Genomic DNA, 22287 nt, shown 5'->3' with positions numbered 1-22287 from the left:
AGTGTGTGGCTATTACACACATGCTCCACATATTTTTAAGGCTCCCACAACTATTAATCATTAAGAGTGGAAATAACAACTATTCTATGTTTTAAGTGTCTATAATAAACTCGTGCAAAATAATAGCCTCCTTAGACAAATTTCACATAAGTGCACACATAAAGTTACATGCCAACTTCTACAATAGTTCTCAAATTTCCCTTAGGGGGGGGATGACCTCTCTAAACGCGGCCCTCATCATGTATCCAATACGTTCTTTGATGGTTTGCAAATGGTCTTGACTAATGCAATTTCAACAAATGCACAACAGCTGTTGTAACAGATCCTTGAACATTTCTTTCATTTTATCACATATTATCTACCATTTACATTATTTTTGCCTTATTTTGTTACGAACATGGAGCCTAGATATAAAAGACGTTGTACTCTTCACCTTTTGCCATGTAGTGCTATGTTTTTATGACTAAGATTTCTAAGAGATATTTTGAAAGGATGGACCTCTTACAACTACCAATCATGAATATGTGGTTACAATACATGGCCATATAGAGATAGAGCTATGAATGTTGCAACATGGACCACTCAAGATATAAATGTTGCAATATTCTTCAAGGTGACTTACCACCTACACAGAGTAGTGAATTGTCCAATTTAACCACTCTTGTGTATTGCATATTTTATATACCTCTATGAAAAAAGTATATGATTCTTCTAAGCATAGTTAGAGAGCCTATAAATGAGGATGATAATGATGTGTGTGTGTGTGCGCATGCGTGCACGTGGATGTTTATGTTGTGTCAAGTTGCTTGCAATGTCAAAGAATCTTACAGCTTAATTATGAAAACAATGGACAAAATACAAAAGTTGAAGTGCTAATTCATCGCATAAGTAGGATCATTGTTCCTCGTGCTTTGACAGCTCTAGGAAAAGAGTGAATTGCAAATTAAAACAAAGATGAATTTGCACCTATTATGAGTATGATGCTATTGCACAAAGGAATAAAGATCACCAACTTGTGTCATGCCAACTCCTTTTGTGCCATCAAAAAGCGATTAGTAGACCATACTTTAATTGGATCAATAAGCTACAGTGCAACTCCATACAATCTCATGACATGTGCTACAAACTTATCTTGTACAAAATGCAATATAAATCTTGGCTAAACTTCAATTATTTCTCTTCTAGACATGTTTGAAGATTTTGCAATAAAAAAAGTAGATTCAATCTTTAAAAGTGAGTAGGCTGCAAAAGCTTCTTTAGAGAAGGGGTTTAGTGACAAAAGTGGCATTTTCTTCAGTATTTGTATATATTTTTGACATTTATTGAATTCCGTATGTAACAAAATGTGCAACAGAAGGCTAAACCACTCTTCAACCAAAAGTGGGATGATAGTTTTTTGCACATCCTCACTAATCACAAAGCATCAGATTAGTTTCTTTTAGGCACTATCATGTCTCTCTTGTGCTTGTGCTACAATTTTAATTGGCTTTTATGTTGAACTTCTATTTGGGCCCATTCTAATATAGGGGGAATTTTCGGGAACATCATTTGGGTTAATTAAGCGATTGTTTTAATGGTTTCAATAGGAAATTTTTCACTAGCTCTGAGACTACATGACTAGCTCCCACGAGATCTTTAATGATGTGGAGTGAATTTTTAAGCACTCTTTTTTTCCCTTGTGAACTACACGCTCATTTGCCAGTCGTTGATTCCATCATCAAGGTCATTGAAGACCCTGTGCCCTTTAATGTCCATGGTAGACAAGGCTTGGCAAGCTTTCATCGTCATTGGTGAAACGATAACTATCTTTCCATGTTAAAATACTTAAAGCATTGAATTCAATTAAATTTTGCATGTATATCCAACTTGTGAGAGGTTGCTCTCTCTCTCTCTCACACAACACACACACACACACACACTCTCACACTCACACTCACACTCACACTCACACTTTTCCAAGTCAAAGAGCTTGAAAGATATATGTACCCAATTCAAAAGTCATTGAAGGATGCACAAAGATAATGAGCATACGCAGAAAGCATATAAGCGTGCTTTTGAAAGAGGATCATGCAAGAATGGCGAGCTATGAAATTTTATAAATAGAGCGAGACACGAGCTTGAAGGGGACGCACGTAAGTCTGTCAACAAAAAAGCAGCGTGCTATATTAAAAAGGGAGGGAGGGAACCTACCAGGTTCAATGCCATGAGTGTGATTGAGTTGGCTACTTTGAAGCAGGGCGGTGTGATGATGATGGAGAGTGCAGCAGCAGCAGGCAGCGATGGCTCTTGGCCTTCATCGCTGCTCTGGCTATGTGGGTGGCCGCAGACCCACTGGGCATGGGCCCCTTGGGCGATTTCGCTCACCACTACCGCCCCATGACCCACCCTCTTGCCTCCTACCACGAAGTCATGTCCTCCTGGCCTCGTGACCCCGCCAGTCGCCTCCAGACCGCCATCATCCACTCGCAAGGCCCCCATATCCATGGTCCTGAATCCCTCATCTTCGACACCCATGGTTTTGGACCTTATGCTGGCCTTGCCGATGGCCGGGTTGTCCGCTACTCCTCCTCAAACTCGTCCTGGGACCTGTTCGCCGTACCTTCTCCTCGATGGTAAGCATGTCCAACGCTCGGTAGCATGTAGAGCTGTGTGTGGATGATGAGCTTTAACTATTCATGTATGTATTCCTACCTATCTGCAATGCATGTTAGTTCCTTGTGTTAGACAGAGCAAACGCCACTATTTATGCATTGATGATGAGGTAGCATGTGCTTATATGCACACACACAATTGAGCTCTTTGCCACAGCAGTGTTAGCACCCTATATGCACTCACATAAGTAAACTATTTGGCTGAAGAATGATAGCACCCCATCTTGCTTTTGACTGTCTCATTGTACAAAGCGACAAATTGCCCAGTTTGATGCATATGTGCTTTTGCAAACTCGTTCTGGATTGGCAGTTGCTTGTCAATCCTGTTGGATACCGATGTTGAGCTCTTTGCCTCATACGGATGGTGCAGGAATACAAGCTGCCTCACTAGCCCAAGCAACTCATCGACGAGAGCCGAACGCACAGAATATGAGGAGCGGTGTGGCCGCCCATTGGGGCTGCGATTCAACAAGGCCAATGACAATCTCTACTTTGCTGATGCCTATTATGGCCTTTTGGTAGTTGGTCCAGAAGGTGGAGTTGCAACGGTCCTTACTCAGCAAGCTGGGACACCGACACAACCAATCAAGTTTGCGAACGACTTGGACATCCACTCAATGGATCCATATTTTTCACAGATAGCAGCACCCGCCACAATCGATTGTATGAGCACATATGGCTACTAGCTACTCTTAACATCTCTCACATGTTCGATCAACGCAAGCATATAAATTTTGACAATGTCTGTGATGCAGAGATCATCAAAGAATCTTGCTTGAAACCGAAAACACTGGGAAAGCTGCTGAGATATGATCCAAGCACCAGTGAGACATCAGTGATCCTCACCGTTTAAACTTCCCCAATGGAGTCCAGCTCTCGGAGGACGAGTCTTTTCTTCCTCTACCGAAACAATAAATTGCAGGCATAATATTTGCCCCTTTTTTTTCATGATTCTGATTTCTAGCAACGCCTTGCTGATGATCTTCAGGGGATTCTTGTTTTGCCCAGAGTGCTCAAGTATTGGCTTGAGGGGCCAAAGAAGGGGAGCTTGGAGGTCTTTGCAAATTTGCCGGATTCCCTGACAATGTGAGAATGAATGCAAAAGGGACAGTATTGGGTTGCCATCGACTGTTGTCGAACCCGCCTTCAAGAGATCTTCAGTACCAGGCAATCTCACTATCTTTGTGAGCTTGCATGTTTGTGTGTGTATTTGTGGGCTTCAGATATCTATACAATTTTAATTTCTTTTTGGGGTAAAGATGAGAATTGCATTAGTTAAAAGTGTGAAAGTTACAATTAAGCTTTGTAATGATCTTTGTTATGCTTTTAAATTTAGCTGTTTCTAGCCTAGGGTTCGGTAATGTTTTCCTTATCTCTAAATTCTGTCAGCTTCTAACCCTACTTGATTTTGCTTGCAATGCATCCTCACAATCGTCTCTTTCATTATAGGTTGTGGCTTCGACATGCGTTTTCAAGTTACCGGTGCCCATGTTGGCTTACAAGATTGTGCATGTGTGTATACGGTGTATGTGTGTTTTTGATCATGAGGGAAGAGAGAGAGAGAGAGAGAGAGGGGAGAGAGAGAGAGAGAACGAGATTATACATTGCATTTATGTTTTCTATACAATAATCACACTACCAACTAACAAAGGGACATAGGTAGTGAGACAGACCTCATCTTACAATTGAAATAAAGATATAGCCAAAGTGTGGGAATCATCTCACAATTGAAACAAAAGATTTAAATTGCAAGAAATGTTGAAATGGAAGTCATGTATATATTCATTCAAGTTACATTGGCACGATTTGGACTCGGCCAGTTAGTTCTCTACAGACAATCTCTTTTTCCCTTCATTGCATTACTTTGTTTGCACCGATTAAGAAATAGAACAGTGAGGGCTTGTTCTTCGCGGACTTGTCCATGATGTTGTGTTGAAGGTGCACAAGGTTGCATTGATCTCTTATTGTGACCATTGTCACAAGGTTGAGCTCTTTGTCAAATACCTCCACATCTATGATACCATTGTTCTCCAGGCCTGCTGACTCTTGATCAATACGAATAAACTTAGAGTAGCTTGCAACAATTTGAGAGCCCTGGTACCAGAAGGACATAAGAAGGGACTGTGTGCCGATCATGTACTTGTCCACCAAAGTGTCTAGTGAAACCTCACAATGTATGTCGTCCACCTCTTTAACATACCACCCTCTATCAAGCAGCTTGTCACAGAAGCAAGCATCTAGAGATTTACATACCAGCATTGTCTTTGAAACATGTATGTGGCAGGTGTGAAATAGTTCCACAAATAAACTTATAGGACAAAAAATAGCAATCTTCACCAATTTTTTCATAATAATCAATATCTAATTCTCCTAAATGATTTTCTCATGTTAAACTGATCATTTAATATGGGGAAGTGCGAGGGGAGAAAAGGCTAGAATATTGGTTAAGCTAGCAGACAGGTCACCGTAGGGACACAAAGGAGGGAAAATAGGAATCCAAAGGGGGGGGCCATCTACAAAAGATCAATGTGCAACAATGGGCTTAAAAGACCCTAAGGTTCAGCCCATTAAGACTTCCAAAATGCTAAGGTTCCAAGATTCAAAGGTTGTGTCCAAAGGTCAAAAGCCTAGGAAAATTGGACGCTTTATGTCTGTCCCAAAAGTCTTTCTCAAGCCCTACAAAGGAGGGGGTGAGCCCAAGAAGTAGGGGATGAGAGAGAAACTCACACACACACACACACAAGCTTCCTTTGTACACAAGGGAAAGAGGGACACATGTCAGCTCCCTAGCCCAGATGCCCTCAAGGTGTACTCAAATCCTATTGGATGGCCTTGGAGGTGGACCAATGATCATTAGGCTAGAGTAACTCTAGTTTAATTAATTTAAAAACACTTATTAAAAGAACCAATAGGAACTAAGCTCTCTAGAAGACTATTCAACAGTCACCCAAGGGGTCCAATGAGCATTCAACAGCCCAATGACTTGCCTGATTCCTATTGGCTAGGAGACAAAGGGGTACAATGAGAGTTTAGTTGCATTAATTAATTAGAAAAAGCTCTCACAAAAGGTAAATGGGGACACATGTCAAAAGACTATCACATATGATGCTTAATTTCCATTGGCTAGGCCTGGGGAGGTCCAATAGGGCCATAGCATGAGCAATTAGCAAGGGGGGTCGACCAAGAGAGAGAGAGGGGGCTGATTTTCTCAAGGGATTATTCACTTACACACTCACACAATCAATGTGTGAAGCAGAAGACTCTCTCTCTCCTTCTCAAGCTTTAATGGAAAGCTTACCACCTACTCCAAGCTTGTGAGAAGGGGAGGCCTACACCAACAACTCTTAGCTTTGTGATGCAAAATTAACCAAGAGCCAAGCTTCAATGCATGCTCATATCCTCTACCATGCTAATTAAGCTAAGCTATGCTAATAAGAGTGATTATGTGAGGAGATGTATATCTTTCTCGTAAGAATACTCCTTCTTCCTCTCAATCTACTCTCATACCCCGCTAGCTCTCACCATCTTCGAAGGTGTGTGATGTCTTGAGTCTGAGACTGTGAGGGAATTGATGTTGTGTTTAATAAGTGTTGTTCTTAGTGCTTGAAGTTTCCATCTTCATAGCACTAGATAGTATTAAAGGAACACAAAGAATTGTATTGTAAAATGTCTCTCTTGATGGGAGAAACCATAATACAAAGCCTTTTGGAGGGGGGACTGGATCCATGCAAATCCGGTCCTCAACTATTGTCAATTGCTTAATTTATCTCTCTTTTGAAGTATTTTTCATGCTATCTAACTAGGTGTTATGCTTTTTTGTTGCTCTCTCCACCCAAGCACTCTTGTTATTCTCATTAGGAATCTATTCTAATGAAATGCTCACTATGTTCATGCTATTTTCCGCTACACACAAGTTACTTGGCCATTAAATGTTACATTGGTATCAGAGCACAAGGTTTTATCTTTTCTTATGCAAGAAGGGAGGTCCTCAAGCTAGCTATAAATGTTTAGTATTATTAATTGCATGTGAGTAAGTAGAATAGGGATTTTTCAGCCTTGTAGTGCGCTTGCCTTTGTGCAGTTAACGGGGCATCACCGTCGAGAGCTATGGTCTTAATAGTGGATTCCTACGGGGCTTGCCTACGAATTAACCACTATTGAGCTATTAGAAGATTGACAGGAGCCAGTGTTGTTTTGGTGTTGAATGACCCTCTCTTCTATTCCTTGCAATTAATAGTATTTGAGACACAGGTACAGTAGCTTGAGTGATTTTTCTAAAGGGGTAAAGAGGAGTAGCAACTAGGGCTTGAAGTGCCAAAGTACACCTAAAAAGTTTACACCTAATAGTTGTTAGAATGGTTGACAATAGTAAAGAGAGTGAAATTAATGTTGATAACTTTGATTTTGCTAATGAGCAGGCTACTAATGATGCCCCGATGCTTGTTAGCTATCTTGTTTCTAGGCTTCAACAAGCCATGGGCAATCCATCCCTCCAAAGTGAAGTGCAACGGCAGTTTCGTGCTCATGGGATTCTCCAAGCTCCCCATTATGAAGAGAGGGCACCTAGGAAGCCTCCTTGCGAGACTTCCAAAAGAGGCCTCTCTTCGATTCGGGAAGAAGAAGAGGATCCATATGAAGGGCTCAAAAATTTGTGCCTTGATTACGCATCTCCTTCTCAAAGGAGAATTCAAGAGCCCCCACCAAAGGAACGAGAAATAAGTGAGTCTCCTGCCACCTCAGTGGAGATGGCTCCACGAAGACGAAGGGCTAAAGACTCTCCATCACCTCCAAAATAGAGAAGACCATCGCATACTTCTCCACACCCTACTTCAAAGACGGATGACAAAAAGCAAGAGAAAGAAAAGGCAAGAAAGAGGACACCCTCTTCTCCATCTTCTTCATCCTCTTCCTTGTATGAAAGTAATGGTGAAGACAAAGAAGATCAAGGCAAGAAAAATGCAAGAAAGAGGTCGCCCTCTTCTCCATATTCCTCAAATTATTCACCTTCTGAAGAAAGTGATGGTGCAACCTTTGAGCCATCAAAAAGAAGAGACCATAGGAAATCCTATGCTGCGTGGAAGAGGTCGTCCAAACTCAAGAAGTTCAAAGAGGGAGGGAAGAGCATTTCTTTCCTTACCTACGATGGCACCTTTGGTGCTACGGACAAAGTCTTGGACTTTATCCAACAGTTCAATGCAGCGTTTGGAGATGAGGACTTCACGAAGTCCTCTAAGCTACGCCATGTAGCTATGCACTTTCAAAAGTCCGCTAGACAATGGTGGTCTAGCTATGGGCCAACGGTGAAGCTCCACGAACATGGAAAGCTTTAAGAGCTTCCATTATGAAGCAATATTTGGCCACCGATGCCAAAGACAAAGTACTCACCGAATGGCGAATCTTGAAGCTCTCCCTCTACAAATCCATTCACAAATATGTAGACAAGTTTTGGGATTTACAACTCAAAGCCACTGTCTTCAAGAAGTTGGATTTTGGAGAGCAAAAGCAACAATTTTGTGCGAGCTTAACTGAAGAAATGGCAGAGTATATCAACTCTGAAAGGCCACGCACCATATCGGCGGTTATACACCATACTATGTTGTCTTCTCGAATCAGGGGGGCTAAAAGAAATTTTAAGCCCACGGCAAACAGGGAAGGACAATCTCCAAAAGTCTCCTAAGGGCAATTCCAACAAAGCTAAAGAGAAGGAAGTTTATAAAGGCAAAAATAAACTCTCTCCGGAAGAGCTTGAGCGTTATCGCAAGGATAACCGCTATTTCAAGTGCGGCGAGCAAGGGCATGCGTATCGGAATTGTCCCCAAAAGAACACCCACCATGAGCCTCCTAGAGCTACCTTGGTCGAAATCCAAGAGGAGGAAACTCACCACAAAGGATATCCTCTATGCCATGCTTGGGGAAAGGTAAGAGAACATGATGCTTTTATTCTCTTTGACCCTGGTTCTACTCACAATTTGATATCCACAGACTTGGCCCATGTTTACGAGATGGGAGATGTCCTACCGTAGACGGTGCTTTCAAGGGGCAAGAAGCTTCAGTCACCCTTAATCGGGAAATTGAGGCTCCATGTCCAAAGCTATGTGGACAAAGATGACTTCTTTATCTCTCCTCTCAAGCATGAGGATGTAATCCTAGGGGCACCATGGTTTGATCGCATGGCTACCAATGTTTAAATTCCCTAAAAGGAGAATCTCCTTTAAGTTCAGGGAAAAGGATATGTACATAGATGCCAAGCAAATGGGTAACACCATACCCATTGTACATACACAAGCTTTCGATAAGTCAATAAAGAGCTCTATTTTTGTGTACATGATTTTTGTTAAAGACTTTCAAAATGAACCTAATGTTTTAAAAAAAGAAAATATACACAATCAAAAGCAATTAGAGTTATCCAATTTTCTCAAGGGATTTCAAGATGTCTTTATTGACGACATCCCTTGTGAGCTACCTCCTAAACGAGGCAATGATGACCATGCAATTGAACTTGTTCCAGGAAGTTCACCGCCTAACAAACCTCCTTATAGAGTTTCTCAAGCTCAACAAGAGGAGATTATGCGGCAAGTGCATGAGTTAGTTGAGAAGGGCATGGTTAGGCCTAGCTCATCTCCATTTTGTTCTCCTGTGCTATTAGTGCAAAACAAAGACCACACATATCACATGTGTGTCGACTATAGAGCACTAAATAGGATCACTATCAAGAATAGGTTTCCCGTTCCATGGGTAGAAGACCTATTTGATAAGCTACAAGGGTCCACGTACTTCAGTAGGATTGACCTAAAAAGTGGCTATCATCAAATAAGGATACTTGATCAAGACATTGTAAAGACCACATTTCGTACTACGTTTGGACTTTACAAATACATTGTCATGCCTTTTGGCTTGACCAATGCACCGGCCACATTCAACCACTTGATGGAGAAGCTATTCAGGCCTCATTGAACCTTTACTAGAGTGTTCTTTGATGATATCATCATCTACTCTAATTCATTAGATGAACACAAGCAACACCTCCAGGTAATATTTCAAGTTCTATGAAAGAATAAACTTTATGTTAATAAAGAAAAGTGAATTTTTCTTACAAGAGATTTAGTATTTAGGTCACATTATATCTCAAGATGGCATCCAAATGGATCCATCAAAATTAGAGGTAATAAAAGGATGGCCTAAACCAAGAAATCTTCATGCACTAAGAAGCTTTATAGGTATTTGTGCATACTAAAGATGCTTCATAGAAAAGTTTTCACTAATAGCAAGACCATTACATGACCTAACAAAGAAAAATGTTAGGTACACATGGTCTTCCAAGGAGAACAATGCTTTCAAAAAGCTTAAAGAAAAGCTCATCTCTCAACCTGTGCTTACACTGCCGGATCTCTCAAAGCCATTTGAGGTCCAATGTGATGCTTGTGGTGATTGCCTTGGAGCTGTTTTGCTCCAAGAAGGGCATGCCATAGGCTATGAAAGTCAAAGGGCCGACCCTATTGAGCAAGCTCTAGTATGAAAAGGAACTCCTCACAGTTCTACATGCATTAGACTCATGGAAGCACTATTTATTGGGGACTCCTTTCATTTTACAAACGGATCACCAAAGTCTTAAGTACTTCATGACGCAGACCAAGCTCTCCGACAAACAAATGAGGTGGGCAAATTTCCTTTCGCAATTTCATTTTCATATTGCTCACATTGCTGGCAAGAATAATCAAGTAGCCGATGCACTCTCAAGACCACCGAGAGTGAATGCGGTTTCCATAGCAATTGACAATGATCTATATTCTATGATAGATGAGTATGCTATTGATCCCAATTTTAGAGATGTGATTTCAGCCCTTGCACTAGGGAAGAAAGAGCAACCATTTACTTTACAAGATGGTTATCTTCTCTATGGCAATAGACTATGCATTACTAACTCACTCCGTGAGAAAGTAATGTATGAATCTCATGCTCCTCCTTATGCGGGGCATAGGGGCGAATTCTACCCTAAAGGGGATTGAAACATATTTCTATTGGCCGACCATGAAACAAAACATACAAGAGTATGTTTCTAAATGTGTGGTATGCCAAAAGACAAAGTTTGATAAAGGGAAGCAACCTGGATTTCTTCAACCTTTGACAATCCCTAATTCACCAAGGAAGAGCATATCCATGGATTTTATCTTTGGATTGCCTAAGTCTATCCATGGGATACGGGAATATGGACGATAGTAGTCAGGTTCAATAAACAAGCTCATTTTACACCTGTCAAAAAGACTATCAAGGCCCATCAAATGGCAACCCTCTTCATTTCACAAATCTTCAAGTACCATGGCTTGCCAATGTCTACAATGTCGGATAGAGATCCTAAAATGACCACTAATTTTTTGCAAGGGTCTCTTTGAGAATTTAGGAACAAGGCTAAATTTCTCTTTGGCATATCACCCGCAAACGGATGGCCAAAGTGAAATAGCTAACCCAACAATTCTCAATCTACTAAAAGCCTATGTAACGTAAGTAGATCAAAGATCCCAATGGGAGAAGTACTTACCCTTAGTGGAGTATGCCTACAATAACACTGTACATACTTCCACGGGAAAAGCACCTTTTGAGGTAATTGAGGGAAGATCAAAAAGTCCCCTACTACTTAAGGTACATGGGAAGATCTTCGCTGCAGATGAGTATAGACGAGACCTACAAGAATCTTTCCAAAAGATTAAGGATGCTATCTCTATCTCTCTGCAAAGGCAAAAGGCTGCTGCTCACAAGCACAGAAGAGACCAAGGCCTTTAAAGAAAATGATTGGGTCTTACTCAAATTTTCCAAGGCTTGATTAAGGCACATGATGGGCAAGAATCGTATGGGACACGAAAATAGTATGCTAAGTTAGCAAAAAGGTACTATGGTCCCTTCTAGATTCTTAGGCCAATCAATGAGATGGACTATCAGGTCAAGTTGCCTAGCCATTGGCTCATACACTGCTTTTCATGTGAGCCTATTAAAGCCTTACAAAGAGAGCCACCTCAAGAACCTAATATTGAAGACCCACCGGACATCAAGGACCAAGAAGAGGTGCTGCAGCCTCACTCCATCCTCCGACATGAAGACAAGATACTAAGAGGGGGTAAGACTATCCGACGATATCTTATTAAGTTTAAGAATTATCCTTTTGAAGATGCTAGATGGATACAAGGCATACAATTAAAGGATAACCTAAACCTTGTCAATGCTTACAATGCTTCCCAAGAGTAAGCAGATGTACAAATGTTAAAATGAACAAAGTGTTTTTGGCTTATAAGACTCTCTTTTTCTTTATTCTTCACAAAAATGAAGTAGTATGCATGTTTAGATCAAGTTTGCGGAGAGGACGTCTCCCGAACACCAAGTAGAGCTTGTCACTCTACTATGGAAGATTGATAGGACTAATGTGCAGACATGCTTGTGACAACTTAGGCTCTGAAGCACCAAATGGACTAGTCATCCATTCTGGAACGATGTCGTAGGGTAACATAGGGATCCTCTACCCGCTAGGAAAAAGGACTAAAGAATATGCTTTATCTTCTCTACCCCATAGTCGAGGACGACTATGATTTCAAGACAGTGGTAATGTCATAATAATCAATATCCGATTCTCCTAAATGATTTTCTCATGTTAAACTGATCATTTAATATGGGGAAGTGCCAGGGGAGAAAAAGCTAGAAGACCGGCCATAGTAGGGATCCAAAGGAGGGAAAATAGGGATCCAAAGGGGGGGCTATCTGCAAAAGAGCAATGTACAACAATGGGATTAAAAGACCCTAAGGTTCAGCCCATTAAGACTTCCAAAATTCAAAGGTTGTGTCCAAAGGTCAAAAGCCTAGGAAAATTGGATGCTTTGTGTGTATCCCAAAAGTCTTTCTCAAGCCCTACAAAGGAGGGGGCGAGCCAAAGAAGTAGGGGATGAGAGAGAAACACACACACACACACACACAAGCTTCCTTTGTACACAAGGGAAAAAGAGGGACACATGTCAGCTCCCTAGCCCAGATGCCCTCAAGGTGTACTCAAATCCTATTGGATGGCCTTGGAGGTGGACCAATGAGAATTAGGCTAGATTAAGTCTAGTTTAATTAATTTAAAAACACTTAATAAAAGAACCAATAGGAATTAATCTCTCTAGAAGACTATTGAACAGTCTCCCAAGGGGTCCAATGAGCATTCAACAGCCCAATGGCTTGCCTGATTCCTATTGGCTAGGAGACAAAGGGGTACAATGAGAGTTTAGTTGCATTAATTAATTAGAAAAAACTCTCACAAAAGGGAAATGGGGACACATGTCAAAAGACTATCACTTATGCTACTTAATTTCCATTGGCTAGGCCTGGGGAGGTCCAATAGGGCTGTATCATGAGCAATTAGCAAGGGGGGTAGACCAAGAGAGAGAGGGGGATGATTTTCTCAACAGATTATTCACTTACACACTCACATAATCAATGTGTGAAGCAAGAAGACTCTCTCTCTCTCTCTCTCTCTCTCTCTCTCTCTCTCTCTCTCTCTCTCTCTCTCTCTCTCTCTCTCTCTCTCTCCTTCTCAAGCTTTAATGAAAAGCTTACCACCTACTCCAAGCTTGTGAGAAGGGAGGCCTACACCAACAACTCTTGGCTTTGTGATGCAAATCCAACCAAGAGCCAAGCTTCAATGCATGCTCATCTCCTCTACCATGCTAATTACTAAGCTAAGCTATGCTAATAAGAGTGATTATGTGAGGAGATGTATATCTTTCTCGTAAGAATACTCCTTCTTCCTCTCAATCTACTCTCATACCCCGCTAGCTCTTACTATCTTCGAAGGTGTGTGAGGTCTTGGGTCTGAGAGCGTGAGGGAATTGATGTTGTGTTTAATAAGTGTTGTGATTAGTGCTTGAAGTTTCCATCTTCATAGCACTAGCTAGTATTGAAGGAAGACAAAGAATTGTATTGTAAAATGTCTCTCTTGATGGGGGGAAACCATAATAAAAAGACTTTTGGAGGGGGGACCGGCTCCATGCAAATCCTGTCCTCAAGTGTTGTTAATTGCATAATTTCTCTCTCTTTTGAAGTATTGTTCATGCTATCTAACTAGGTTTTATGTTTTTGTTGCTCTCTCCACCCAAGCACTCTTGTTATTCTCATTAGGAATCTATTCTAATTAAATGCTCACTATGGTCATGCTATTTTCCGCTACACACAAGTTACAAGGCCATTGAATGTTACAAATTTAGTGGGCACTGAATTTTGTAGGGACCTCTACACATCCCTAATAGCTTGCTTCTGAGAGCTTCAGACACGGTGGTGTCTGGGATTGGCCAATCAATACAACTCCAATTGGTAGGAGAGGGAGTTTAACCAGATTACCTTTTTTATTTTTTTGGTTGAGTTGGTAGAAATGCTCGTAGAAGAAAATCCCCTCATCTGCAAGACTCTTGCTAGTTCTTCCATCATACTATAAAACACCAATGTCAACGTGGTTGTATGATGAAGGATAGACATCTGAAATTGCAACAACAAAATGTAATAGACACCTAGTCTAACTATTGAAACAAATGAGGAACTTATGAGAAATTGATCATGCTCTTTTAATATTGTTCTACCTTTTCAAAAGAAAAACGAAATAAAGAGGACAATAAGGTCTAAAAGAAAGAATAGAGATGGAAGGATATGAACACACTCACGGTTGCATGAAGGATGATAAGCCAATGAGACATCTCTGCCATTAGCAATCACATCGGAGTGACTATAGACATGATGTACCAAAACCTCCGTAACAGTTTTCTTGCCCACCTCCACTTTGAAATCTAGCACTCGTGCTTTCCATGCTGAACGAGATAGATTTGTTGTTGAGTATCTTTTCCTCCTTCTTGGTTGTATAAGAACCCAAGAACCTTTGTATATTGTATGTTGTTGCCATTGACTATCTATATTGATGGAGTTTGAGATAGTGGTAGAGCTTATGGTGCTACTTGGCCTCCTTGGGAGACTAATGGCGAGGTTGACTGGGGAGAGAGCACAAAACCCCCTACAGCTGTTAGGGCACAAAGAAGAAGAAGAAGAAACCATGGCTCTTTCTGAGTGGTAGAAGAAAGCGTGAACTTGCTTCCAATGGAGGGAAATTCGGTTTTGAGTGCTTGGTTAATGGAGCAAGAGCTTTTGGTGGCACGAGAATGATACAGTATCATAGCTGTCTTTCAATACCATAACTACATTCAGACCCTGGGCCCACACATATAGATACGTTCAATGCCGTAAAAACAAGGTTTCACCTCATGTTCTTCTCTTTCTTTTGCATCTTTTGATTTATTTCTTACTATTTCTATGTTACCTTGGCTTGTTGTTTATTGGATGCGCCTCCTTTTCTCTCTCCTCAATAAGGCCCTCCAAATGACCTCCCAAATTCCCTAATGTGTGAGTGACGTTGTCTATGTTGAGCCCTTTGTTATTGAATTTTCTAGCTATTTCACTCAAAATGGGCTCAAAAGGATGCATCCTATTTTAGACAACCAAGGAGACCAATGAGTAATGGACTTTTGAAAATACCTTGTTAGCTCTTTCCACTCCAAAGTCTCTGTTTAGTACATTTCCGTACTAGCTTGCATGTTGTGCCTCCAAGTCTTAGTCTCGTCCACCGCGGGGTAAGTAGTTTGTCATGCACCTCAAGGTTTTTCAACTGACTGCCATCCGAGGAGAGTTGTGCCTTATCAATCATGTCCTTTTTCATAATAGTTCATGCATGGTCCTACTTAGTGGTTGATGTCAAAAATTTGGCCCACTAGGCCTCAACATGAATTACAGGGTTGAGAATTCTGATACCCCCTTGCTCCATAGATCTCGCCGATCGACTCCCACTTGGCCCACTGCTAGGGCATCAAGTCCTTGGTGCTATTCTTCCATAATAATATTTCACTTGTTTCAAGAAATCTTTCCAGTTACATTTGGGTAACTGTAGACATGTAGTAGTGTTAGTGTGTATACGCGCTTCACCAGGGGCACTTTTCTCCCACTGGGTTTTTCCCCTTGGACATCTGGTGTGAAAGGACACCTTATCTCTTAGGGTTTCATATAAGCTTTGTAGCTCTGAGTTTGTATATACTCTATTATTCTAATACAGAGAGAGAGACTACAGAGATCTCGTACACAAGCTCTGTGTCTTCTCCTTCTCCATCTTCTTCCTACACTGAGTTGTTGTCTTCCTTCTGTTTCTTGTTTCATCATCTTCAACAATTGGTATCAGAGCAAGGTGATTTCCAGAGCCTCTACTTGCGTTTTCGCGTCCGCGCGCGCAATCGCAATTTTCATGCAGTTTTCGGAAAATTTGCTTGTGGGAGCATCCTCAACGTTCCGGGAGTATTCTGAGTAGGTGACCTGTGGTTTTACCCCCCTTTCGAAGCCGTTCAAGCCCTCAGAATTTTGTTCTGAGCAGCGTAGCAGAAGTTACTTTTCGGAGGCGTTTAGATCAAGAGGGTGTGCTTTTTGACAGATTTTCTTCAGGTAAACAGTTCTTTTGGGAAGCAGCTTGTCTTAGCTTTGTGCTGAGATTTTGTGTAGAGTTTTGCTTCCATTGGACAGGAGATTTGTGAATCTCTTGGAGGTTCTTTTGCTCTCTTGTGTGCATCCACAGTATGGCTCAATCTACGGAGAAGAGATTTTTGGTGCGTTTACATCCGAAGACAAATGGATGGTACCAACTATTCTCTTTGGTCTTTTATGGCCAAAAATTTTTGGTTGGTAAAGGATTGTGGGATTATGTATTTGGAGATGAAGTTCGTCCAGGTAGCATTGCACCTGCCACGCCTGGTCGTGGTGCAGCTGTTGGTGCAGGACCCTCACAAGTCACTCCAGAGCAAAAGAGATGGGATACTAAAGATGCACAAGCTATGGCTGTGATTGCCTTAACCATAAAGAGGACAATACACCACATATCAGATCTTGTAGAACTTTTGAGGATGCTTGGAACACTCTGCAAGCTATGTTTGGAGGAAGAAACGCTGCCAGAATAGAGTTTTTGAAGAAACAACTTGACAAAATACAAATGGACGAAGGTGACGATATCGTCGAGCATCTTACAAAAATCAGGGATCTTGAAGAGCAATTGCTTAGCATTGATGAAGTGATTCCAGAGAAGGACTTGGTTTCCAAAACACTCAATTCACTACCACCATCTTATTTGACTTTTCAGACTTCTTTGACAATGTCTTTGCGAGCTAATCCTGAGCCTCTTCATTTTGAAGAGTTAGTGGCTTTGCTATTGTAGGAGGATCAATCACGTAAGAACAAGTCTTTACAGGTGGATGGTATGGATCATGCTCTTGTTGTACAGAACAAAAACAAGGGTAAAGAGAGTGCTCATTACTCCAAGTCTGGTGCAGGACAATCTTCAGAGAAGTCTAAAGGTGATTCCGACAAGTCCAAGAAGAAAGGTAAATGTCACTACTGCAAGAAAACTGGTCACTACATTAGTGAGTGTAAAAAGCGAATTGCTAAAGAAAAGAAGAAAGAGTCAAGTTTGGTTGTTTCAGCTTCTGGTGATTCTTCTATAGCTAAAGAAGAGTCTGCAAACTTTGTGCAGGATTCTTATGCTTTTGTAGTATGTTCAGATTTTTCTGCTTACAGTGTTGACGAGACACAAATGATTTGGTATTTTGATAGTGGTGCATCCAGGCATATTACTTCAAGGAAGGATTTGTTTTGTTCATTAGATGCAGCTCCAGCAAGAAAGAAGGTGACATGTGCAAATAATGCTTCTTATCCAATCAAAGGCGTTGGTAAGATTTTGATTACCATTTCAGATGGTTCAGATTTATGCTTGCCAGATGTCTTATATGTTCCAGGGATCAAGAAGAATTTGTTGTCTGTATCCTCTCTTGCAAAAAATGGTCTTCGGATCATTTTTGAGGATGACAGATGTGTTGTACGAGATCAAGAGAATGGTTATTCTCTTATCACTACAGGTACGCTGGAAAATGGACTATTTGTGCTAGATCGTTATGAAAAGAAGATTCAGGTATGTATTGAAGAAACAAAGACTCAGGCCATGCAGGATGCTGAGTTGTGGCATGCTAGATTTGGGCATGTTAGTTATGGCAGTTTGATGACTTTACAACGTCATAATATGGTGCATGATTTGTCTTTATTGGAGATGCCACCAAGACATGTATGTGAAGGTTGCGTTCTTGGAAAGATGCACAGATTTGCATTTTCGAAGGATGGTTCAGTTAGAGTGACACGAAAGTTGCAGCTTGTACACAGTGATGTATGTGGTCCTATGAGGACGCCATCTATAGGAAACAGCCTTTATTTTGTGACCTTCATTGATGACTTTTCTAGGTTTTGTTGGGTGTATCCACTCAAAGCAAAGTCAGATGTGTTTGCAGTTTTTTCAACATTATGTCGCCATGGTTGAAAATGAAACAGGTTGCAAAGTACAGACTCTTCGTACCGATCGAGGAGGTGAATACATGTCAGGTGCATTTAAGGATTTTTTGGGAAATAAAGGCATTAAACACCAATGCACTATGCCATACTGTTAACCCTCACGGCTCACGGACACCCCATCACCTACGACGGACGTGTATTATGTATTTGGTAGAGTCAGGTACCGGGCTTGTCAGACCAATAGGAAAAGGGTAAGAGTGATCGCCGATGAGAGGTGCACTCTAACTGGGACATTCAAGGGATTAGTTGGCTAAGCATGGGCGCCCAAGTGTGAATGGGGTGAGCTCATATAAAAGCCAACTAAACCTAAATTCACTCATTCTCTCATTGCATGTGCAATAGAAGAGTGCTCTTGCTCCACCTCCATCTCCATCTTCTTCTTCTTCACCTCCTCGTGTGTGTGTGTGTATGTGTGAGAGAGAGAGAGAGGGAGAGTGTGTGTGCGATCGAGCATTACGAAGGCACGACGGCGACGAAGCGGTGTTGAGCGCGGCACGACTGCAGCTTCTTCTTCATTGCGGCGAGGAATCCAGCACGAAGGCGAGCGTAGAGCGGTGAGTGACACACCCTTTGCTCTCTTGAGCTTGCTAGATTAGTCTTATTGTGTGCTTGGAGCCATTTGTGGCTCGCACACGGTGTATCGGCAAGTCCCTTGCTTCGACAGTGCGGCAAGGAGCGCACATTTTTGGCGCCGCTGCCGGGGAATCGCCCTGCACTAAGCCCAAGAGGCACTTTGTGCTTCTCCTATGAGTTGTTTGTAGTAGGAAAGAAGAGGAAGAGGAAGAGGAATGAGTTGTTTTTCTGAAAGTTGTTAATTTCTGTGTTGTCTGCAAGTTCTGCGATTTCTGCATAATGTTGTGTTTTCTGTTTGCACACTGTCTTTGCCCAATTAGTAGTCGTTAGCTTGTTTGCAGTGAATGAATAAGTAGGAAGGCAGTTAGCAATTTCTGTTTGCACACAGTCTGCACACAGTTTTCTGTCAAGGTTTGCCTGCACACAGTCTTTGCACAGTAAGGTAGTGAGAGAGGAAGTAGGTGGACAGTTAACTCACTGTCAGTAAGCAGTTAACAGATTAGTCAGTGGTTAGCAGCACTGTTAGTAAGTAGATAAGGTAGTGAGCTGTTGACTGGGAGGTTAGGTAGGTGACAGTGTGGAAAGGGTCACCTAAACTGCGCGCGGTCATCGCCATTAAAAAAAAAATCAAAATCAAAATCAAAAAATTGTTTAAAAAAAATATATAAAAAAAAAAAACCAAAAATATTTAAGCGTGAGTGACTGGATATTTAAGCGTGAGTGACTGGGGGGCTACACTAAAATTTTGATCGAGATCGGGATCATTTTCCCAAGCCCAAGCCCAAGCCCAAGTCCAAGCCCAAGCCTCAGTCCTATGATATATACTAGACTCACTTATATATATACCCTACCCCCTCAAGAGGGAATGAGAGCATGTGGGGCAAGTCCTTCACTCTCCTCCCTTCTCTTCCCACTTGCACCCTTAGACTTTCTAATTCGGGCCTAGTTCCCTACTAGAAATTGACGGTTTTAGGGATTCCGAGGGCATAAAGTGACCAAACGGAGGGCTGTAAAGCACGGCACGTCCCTCTGACCGAGACGCTCGTTTTGAGCTATCATACGTTCCATTCTATAGCTGGGTCAGAAAAAAAGGACCAAAAAATCAAAAAAAAGAAAAGACTTGGGTTGCAAAACACCCAAAATTACTAGGTGAGCAACCTTCACGGGCCCTCACTGAAACTTCTAGGGGATCCAAGTCATATGAACCTACGCTCTGGACGAGTGTTAGAGCACGAGCATATTGGTAGTGCCTCCATTTACGCGGGCACCCATTATTCCCCCACCCTAGGTTCTGGACCTTCGGCCGGACTCAAGGTAGCACGACCCAAGATCCTCATATCGCGTCTAGTGATTCTTCCTCTGACTACGAAGTCATGGAGGGGTATCCTACACCAAACCCTGATAGTTCAAGTCAAGACATGCATGCCATGGGCCCACGGCCCGGGTCCAGCGTGTTTAGCCGCTTAAAAGAGACCCTTAGTAGAGCTACTCGCTCCGAACATGCGGTTAATGAAATAAATGAAGGGAGTGGGGAAGTAAATTCGTCATTCATGCCTAAAATGGACCCTATGATTCTTGAGAGTGTGCATGTGAATGTTCCATCCACTGCATCTCCTGATCCTTTAGGACTATCTCCCTCTGAGGTTTTACTACCCGATGGTAGGAGTCTTGCCGAAGTACAAGAGATCGAACGCTATATGCAAGCAACAAGGGAGAGGGAAATTGAGAACCTACGAAGGCTAGAACAAAGTTGAGCCCTAAAAGCAAAGGCTCCTATGACAACAATCATGCCAGCCGAGCAACCGAGTGCTCCCAAGGTAGCAGTCACGGAGGGGCAAGCTATGGGGAGCAATAATGCTTCCACTTCAAGGGAAACCTCCAGCACGCCAGGCCTAGATGGGATATTCCTAAACGAAAATTGGGAGTATGACCTACAAGCAGAAGCTTTAACTGATCGGTACATAGGACACACCTATCATGTGGGTTGGTTAGATGTTCTAAAATCCACATCGGGTGCTACTAGCATAGATGAGCAACAACAGAAAGTCTGTGATGTCCTCCATAGGATTGTCGAGTTAGAAAGACAAAACACAGGGATCAACATGCCTTCAACAGGCCTAATGAGATTCTTGGATACGGGAAAGGCCAACCAACCAACCCTGTCACAAATGGAGACTCCCTCAGTGAGCCCCATTGATCCTCCATATGTTGTTTCGCCAGGAGCCTCAGTACAATCTGAGCCCACAAGTGGCAGCTTTACCTTCCCAGATCTAGCTCATCTTTCTCTTAATGACACTACGGCTACCATGCATATCCCAGTGGTGAGCATGACAAGAAGTACACCATGGAGTTCATTTGTTAACACTGCGCTGATGCCTAGTGGCACAGTGCCCCCAACTATACCTACATGTATGTATCAATCATGTGCACCTGTCGTACCTCAGCCTCATGTAGCTCCTACACCTCCGATTATTCCAAGAGCTTACAATCCACAATGGAATTATCCAAGCTCTTATACAAGTGGAGCCATGCCATTTAATAATAACATGCCATATCAGGCACCCCCTATGCCTAGGGCCACGCCTGTAAACTTTGGACCACCGTCTGGTACACCACCATATGAGATTTGGGACCCAAGAGCCGCGCGTATGCCAAGGCCAAGGCCAACTCCCATCTCACATGTGGTTCCAGGAGCACATACACCCATTATACCTGCTCAAATAGGAGATTTGGCAACATTTGCTCAAACTATCGGTCGCTCTATTGCGGAAAACATGCGTAGTGCACCTGATAGAGAGCCTAGGAGCAAGGCAGTTCAAGTAGCTAAGCTCACACAAAAATTCAATGGAGACGGAGATGCTGGAAAGCATATGGAAGTCTTTGAACATGTGTGCGATTCCTTGGAAGAGCACAATGAGCTACATAAGTGTAAGGCTTTGAGTTTGACCCTAAGCGGAAAGGCTGGAGATTGGTATAGAACCTTAAGAGTAGAAGAAAAAACGATCTACTCTACTCTTAGGAGACTGTTCTTAAAAGAATACATACGAGAGGAGTACTTTGGGGTGTAGCCTCTCAGCTCCAGAAAGCCCAACGAGAAGAAGGTGAATCCGTGAGAGACTTCATTAGTCGCCTAAAGAATTTTAATTCTCGATGCAATCCAAACGAGCGATTCAACAACAACCAATTGCTCGATAGAATCATTAGGGGACTACGACATGAAAGTATTTATAATGGCCTAGTCATTAGAGGTATCACTACTTGGGAAGCAGTCACCATGAATGCAATCCAATTGGAGGATAATTTAATGATTGTAGGAGAAAGAGTGTCTGCCGAGCCAAAGTCTAGTAGCTCGCAAGCATCAGGGCATGAGACAATGAAGATAAAGCCAACCGTGAAAGAGCAAACGATATCTGAGATGACTTTGGCAGATCTCACAAAGGCCATCCAAGAAAGACTTAGGGATAATCGTGCTCCACAAAACACTCATATGTATCCAAGAAGGGAGCAACAATGGTGCTCAATTTGCTTGGGCCCACATACTACGAGTGAATGCCCTACTTTCAGAGTAAAGTTTAACGGGACTTGTAACGCGTGTGGTAGGTATGGCCATCAAGCGAAGGATTGCCTAATG

At 42.1% G+C, this 22287-nt stretch overlaps 1 pseudogene across 1 annotated transcript; it reads left to right on the top strand.

Moving 5' to 3' along the window:
* Window positions 1-1641: 1641 nt before the first annotated feature.
* Window positions 1642-4163, top strand: LOC147416736 (protein STRICTOSIDINE SYNTHASE-LIKE 13-like; annotated as a pseudogene). The gene is made up of 7 exons (XR_015187489.1): window positions 1642-1756; window positions 2104-2132; window positions 2237-2612; window positions 3022-3314; window positions 3407-3573; window positions 3660-3818; window positions 4101-4163. The product of XR_015187489.1 is annotated as a protein STRICTOSIDINE SYNTHASE-LIKE 13-like (transcript).
* Window positions 4164-22287: the final 18124 nt, after the last annotated feature.

This window comes from Adiantum capillus-veneris, unplaced genomic scaffold (genome assembly GCF_014529385.1).
Source record: "Adiantum capillus-veneris isolate H3 unplaced genomic scaffold, ASM1452938v2 Hic_scaffold_544, whole genome shotgun sequence".
Taxonomy (NCBI): Eukaryota; Viridiplantae; Streptophyta; class Polypodiopsida; order Polypodiales; family Pteridaceae; genus Adiantum; species Adiantum capillus-veneris.
The sequence above is the reverse complement of the archived record's forward strand: the minus strand, read 5'-3'. Positions and strand labels throughout refer to the sequence as shown.